Source organism: Hylaeus volcanicus, chromosome 6, assembly GCF_026283585.1.
Source record: "Hylaeus volcanicus isolate JK05 chromosome 6, UHH_iyHylVolc1.0_haploid, whole genome shotgun sequence".
Lineage (NCBI taxonomy): Eukaryota > Metazoa > Arthropoda > Insecta > Hymenoptera > Colletidae > Hylaeus > Hylaeus volcanicus.
In genome coordinates this window covers 2,386,295-2,392,719 of record NC_071981.1, presented here as the reverse complement: position 1 = coordinate 2,392,719, position 6,425 = coordinate 2,386,295, and the positions used below count along the sequence as shown (strand labels likewise).

General features: G+C 43.7%; 1 protein-coding gene across 1 annotated transcript in view; it reads left to right on the top strand.

Annotated features, from left to right (window-relative positions):
• Positions 1-6,425, top strand: part of LOC128878461 (calaxin-like) — a 106,231-nt gene that overhangs the window by 96,841 nt on the left and 2,965 nt on the right. The window contains exons 8-9 of the mRNA XM_054126680.1: positions 3,806-4,195; positions 4,353-5,953. The gene's annotated coding sequence lies outside the window, so the exon portion shown is untranslated. The remainder of the gene's footprint in view (positions 1-3,805; positions 4,196-4,352; positions 5,954-6,425) is intronic.

Here is a 6,425-nt window from a genome sequence, read left to right as displayed (position 1 = left end):
GAAATTCCTAGGCACAGTTAGTTACAATATAAATTGAAATAAATATTAAAGGAAGTGCTTTCCCTTTCAGGAAAGTTATTATAAATATAAAAAGTTAAGTACCAAGCACTTTGACACTCAAATTTAAGGTTTGTTCAAAAAGTGGAATTAATCGATTGTACAGAGCGTAATTGTACGATCAGTACAAGAGCAATTTTAAATTCCCAGATTTTTATTTACGAAGAATTAGATCACACGCGTGTTTCAAGGAAAAAGGATCCTCCAAGCTTGCCCTGAGAGCAAAAATTCGAGAAGCAATTTATCCGAACGTGCTTAAGGCACTCGCAACGAGCCATGGTTATGTAAAATCCGGCGTCGTTCAAAGTTTGGCGAGACGAACTGACATTGTAGCTGGACTCGCGAAGAACCACGCGCAGCAGACGGTCATTTATCCACGTAACTCATTTTGGCAACTTCCCTGTCGGGGTTAGAGACTCCTCGCAGTGGCGCATTATACCGCCATGGGGTGTAAGAGAAAGCGAAGTTTCAGGGCCCCCCATCTATGGACAAAACGACTCATGAACATTTTTTAAATCGGTCTCTTTCCGTGGAGAAAACGACGCGAACGAATGAGGTAATGCGAGAGAAACAATAATTAACCCTTTCAGACATGGCGTCCACAATTGAGGACACAAATCGTTTAAGGCGAATGTCTTTATTTGTACACATAAAGAAACATCAGTTTTCCTAGAAAACTGCACTATTACTATGTACTAATTTTCGTCCAAATTCACCCTAAAAATTATTGTAAATTACATTAGTATGGGATCAGGTCTGAAAGGGATTACATAGCAGTGTAACATTCATAGAAGGAACCGTCCAGACTCGCATTCATTTCTTTAGAATAAATTCTTTAGAATGAAATGCATTATTACTATATACTAATTTTAGTTCAAGTTCACCCTAAAAATTATTGTAAATTACATTAGTATGGGATCAGGTCTGAAAGGGATTACATAGCAGTGTAACATTCATAGAAGGAACCGTCCAGACTCGCATTCATTCCTTTAAAATAAATTCTTAAAGACGATGTTTTAGAATAACTCCCCTCGAGGTACAGTAAAGTCTCCTTAAATACACCAATTTCTCTAGGATAAATACTGAACCAAGAACACCAAGAAAATAAATACACAAACTCTTCTCATTCCTCTTTCAGGTCGCGCGGTCTGACCACTGTGATCCACTACCCCTGTACAAAGTGCCGCGGCGCGAAATGCGCATGTAATTAAATAAGTGACACGTTATTAGATGAATATTAGACAAGTTCAGTCCTGATTTAAGAAGACTTTACTCTATCCTCGAGAATCTTTCTCCCGAACCAAAGAACCGGTTAACGAAGACCAGTAAAACTCACAAAATCCGTACCATTTTAAAACAGCACGGTGGCATCGAAAGCCAACTCCAACGGAGCGGAATCCGCAGGATCCGCGCGACCGTGGCAAAAATTATACGGTTTCGAGCCGCGGCGGGGCTGAAAGTGGGCCCGGCAGAGGGGAGGGGACAGTGATAAATCACAAATTACACGAACTCGTTGCGGCCGAAGACAAATTGGCTCCGGAGTCATGAGCTACGCAGCGGGTAATAATATAATTATAGGACTGCCGAGCTCTTTCGACGTTTCGGTTTCAGCTTCTTGCCACGGTCTACGCGGAACGACGGACTCGCGTAAGCGCGGGCTGATTTACAATCCGCGATGCGTTTTTTTGCACCGCCGTCGTCCGTTACGTAGATGGATTTCAATAATATCAGTAGTACACGACGTGGAATGACGACCAGTTACGAAGAGGAACGAGGGAACGCGTGACAAGCTCCGCGACTGCGTAACGAGCAACGCCGAGATCGGGAGAACGTGTAATTGTCGGTCCTCGTGGACTTTGATTACCCTCGATTAAACACCGTTGCGAGGAGACGACGATGCTATGTTTAGGAAACGTCTTGATTTCACGGTTTACTGATGGCGAAACGATTGAAAAATGGCATCCCGCCGCGCGTAATCGCTCGATGCGACCAGTTTGGGCGGTGGGCTGTTCGTTAATCGTCGGCGAAGTTCTGGGATTGAAGCCATAACGCGCTCGACAGTATACAATTTATTTACTTTGGAGAATTGTATATTATTTGGCTTTGTCGAGCAAACTCTTTGGAATGAATTCAATTTGTTATTTATGACTGGCTGGGTCGAGAAACCAAGGGTTCAAAGGGGTGCGAATGAAAAATGACGTGGACGAATACGTCGCATTAATTTCTGACGCTCTGCACAATTTTCTCAAGGAAGCTTGATTTTTTAGAATTTAATTGACACATCTGCGATTTTTACAAGTGTGTATACTATTAGTTGACTGCGGATTTTTATGCATTCATAGAAAATCTGAACGTGCAAGAAAATGTAGAATGGATACAGTGTGCAATAATATAAAAAATATTGAAAGTAAAGTTCATATTGTAATACTTGCAGAAAGATTTTATTTTGCATAAAGATTTTATTTTGCATAAAGATCCGCAGTTTAACTATTAGTAAAACTAGAGCACTCGATAAATATCATTTTCCATGAGTAGATTTTGCTTATCATCAAGTCTGTTAAGTATTCATACAGAATATTTGAAAAACATGAAAGCGCAATTTACTGCAGTTAATGATTGGAAACTGGATATTTGTAGCAGGAAGGTTGCAACTGCTCCCCTTGCACCGTGCGTGGGCGCATCCCCAGGTGCAACGCTACAAACATGCGAAACAACCTCTAAAATGAACAAGAAGTAAACGTGCTCTGCATCGTGTAATGAAATATAAATAGACGAAATGAAAGTAATGCACATAAATCACGCGGTTGTAAATTACAAGGATGAGATACGATAATCCTTCTGTATCTTAAACGTTGATGAATTGCGCAAGGTGCAGGTGAAACACGCACGGCTACCTGTATTCTATAACGCGATACAGATACTGTTTATTGGGTTAATTGACTTTAAATGCGAATTGCTAGAAATTGAAATGCGTTCTCTTGTAATCTATTCACATCGGTGCCTTGACTATATTTATTGCAATAACTTTAATCCACTCCAACCCCATGAAACTGAAACCGCTCGGACATGTTGGTCGCCATTTATCCCTTTGACTGCGAAGGGCGTATATATCCGTCCTCGAGGAATGAGCTCGGGGAAATGTTTATATTCGTTAAATCAATTTTGAAAAAATATCAGCTTATAGGGGATGATGAGACGAAACTGTTTTATATGTACAGTTTATTCATAGGATGCTTAGTTTCGAAAATAAAAATTGAAAAGTTTGAAGTTCGTTGCAAAAATTGAATTTCAGGAAAAAGGTCTCCTGAGTTTTCAATTTTTATCATTGAAACTAAGCGTCCTATGAATAAACTGTACATATAAAAAAATTTCGTTTTGTCGTTCTCTATAAGGTGATATTTTTTTTAAACTCGATTGTTCGACTGTTGTTGTGTTATTCTTTAAGACAACAGCAACACTATGAGATCTCAGAAAAAAGGTCTTTCAAGTTTTCAATTTTGATTTTCGAAACTAAACGTCGTATAAATAAACTGTACGTATAAAAAAGTTGCATTTTGTTATTCTCTATAAGGTGATATTTTTTTTAAATTCACACGTCTACGCCACTTCGAGTTTTCAGTAAAAATCTTCCCGCAGTCAAAGGGTTAATTTCGCGACTCATTCCTACCCAATAAATCCACTTCCTTCGCCCATTTACCAAACCGGCAAACAATGTACACTTCCACTGACTTCAGTCTTCGCATTCCAGCTGCGTCCCCGCACCGGTCTAATTACCAGGATCGCGCCATCTTCGTCAGGCAGCGCAGCCAATTGTCCCGGAACGGCGATGCCTCGACAATTGCAGTCGACGAAGAGCCACGAAGTGAGCTTTTTCCCCCGGCGGTCAGCTCTCGTAATTTCCATTTGCAGCGAATGTGATCCGTCGCAAGAAGTCCCGGAGCCGCTCGGCGCGGCCCGGAATAAAGAAATTAAAAAGCGGCGAGCCGCGATCGGGAAACCGAGAAGAATCGACGCGAGGGCCCTCGAGGCGGACCAGAGGAGTCCTGGTGGCTGAAGATTGCCACACAGGAGGCTGCGTAGATAAGCCTGCGCATGCAAAAGTGGATCATTACACGGGCATAAAGGCGAGGCAACGAGGGTAAGGGCAATAAATACTTCAATCAGTGGCCTCTAAGGCGTCAGTTAGCATCGCGGCGGTGCGTCGGGACAGCGCTGCCGCGGCGGCGACTCGCAAAGACCCCGAAGTCCTTCCACTTTCCGTTTCGTGGCTAAAGTATGCCCGCCCTCTCTGACAGCCAGCTGCGGCCTGTTCTCCAAACGGTCACCCCTTTGTCGTCGATCTGCATAACTTTTGGCCGTCAGCCCTAGCCAAATGCCACTTTTGACGGCACGGAAACGCCAACCGACCGGGACCACGATGAAGGTAGGGACGCCTTGGGAGGGGATGGGAAACTCGCATGATACGCTCTCGGAAGATGCTGGTCTTTGAAATGAGATGGGTTAAAAACTGAGATTCCTCTTGCTTAGGTTTCATATTTTATTCAACCTTTTTCCTTAAGCTAAACGTCCCTTCCCACTCGACGCGTTGGTCGCCACGTCACCCATATATGGGCGACAATGCTTTTCAAAGAAGTTCTTGAATTTCGATAACGATACAAAAGTAAATACTACAATAAATATTTGATCGTGTAGTCTCCAGTAGTCTGTAAACAAAATTAAAACACGGGAGAAATTTTCAAGAGTATTGGCTGCCAACCATCGTGTTAACACATTGTTGACCGACTTGCATTATCTATTTCGATTTATGAAACCCATATAGAATATTGCAAAAGCTTCGCTCGTGTAGTGAAATATTTCCTTTCAGTTCATTATGTTGGTCAAATATCCATAAAGTTTATCGAAGTGTATTTATTTATTTATTTATTTCAATATATACGAGCATAGCCCATTATGAAATTAATACAGTGTAGCAATTATAAAATTATATTTAGATTATTTTAATTTCGCATTCAGTTAGCCAGTGACATGAAGTCACTTGTGTGTAAAATTGCCGGTCAACAATGTGTCACCCGAAAGTCTCCAGACTCCACACATTCATCAAGATGAACAATAAGAGGACCTACAATAATTCCACCAACGATAACACGAGTCTTTACCGCGCTCCTCAGGCCGTCACCTCTAAATCACCGTCCAGTTATTCCCAACCTAAATCCACTTCTCATTCGTTAACCCAGCCGCGTATCTAATCGCCGTTCGCATTATCGCGTTACCGGTAACACTAACGAACTAATTGAACGTTACACGCGCGTTCCCACGACCACCTATAACTCGGTGCAGCGAACGCCTCGGTTTAATCATACATAGTTACGCGAAAGGTGCGCGAGTCCAGCACCGATGAAAACCGTCGAGAACCGGTCTAAGCTCGCGATAAGTCGACGGGATCGCCTCCGGAAAGGCTCGCGAGGTGAACCGCAACCTGGTGATAAGGAATCGCGAGGGTTTACCGAGACGCGTCGGTTCGGGGACGGGGATAACCTATCGATGTCGATCACTCGCGTGACCGCGAAGATAACACCTGTGGCTGTCGATAAATCATGTCAATTATATATTGTTTATGATCCGTTGTTGGCCGAGTGGATACGGAGATGCGATCGGATCGGCAGCGCCTGTTCATAGCGGAAAGGAAGGCTTCCTCAGAAGCAACGCGGAGGAAGCTAAGGTCGTTGTCAGGCCTGCTGATAATTGGGTGAGCAAAGCGACACGACACCCTTCCGAACGCGCCAGCGGATCTGCGTTGTTGCGGGGACCCAGGGCCGTCGTAAAGAGTGGCTGCCACCATCGGGGCATCAGGAGCCCTCAGTCAGGGCCTCGTCCGGACAATAAATCTGGCCGTTCGGTGGGTAATTGGGTTCACTCGGTGAGATCAATCCGATACTGTCTGCCTCGTGTCCGTCTGTCCATCCATTCGCCGCTTGGCTCCTCTCTTTTCCCCGTTTCGTCGTCTCCGCGGTCGCCTCGCTTCTCCCTTTAGCCCAAACCACGTCCACGTTTACGTGAATGCCCGCAGAAGGAATTCCAACCGCCTGTCACCGCCGGTACCTCGCGATTGTTTAATTATTTTTATTGCTAACCACGGGGCTGATTGGACGCTCCACCAATCGTGCCTTGTAACCGCTCGACACTGCAAGAAGCATTTTTTAAAGCGAGGACTCGTATAACCACCGAAATCCGTACGAAATTCGTATGAATCGATTAGTAAGATTAAAATAAGCAGTTCCAAGTTGCAACTCTGGCAATTCTAGACCTTCCTCTTTCAAATTCGGACAGTTTGCACTCGAGAAGTGAATGTCAGTTTACAGGTTGTGACA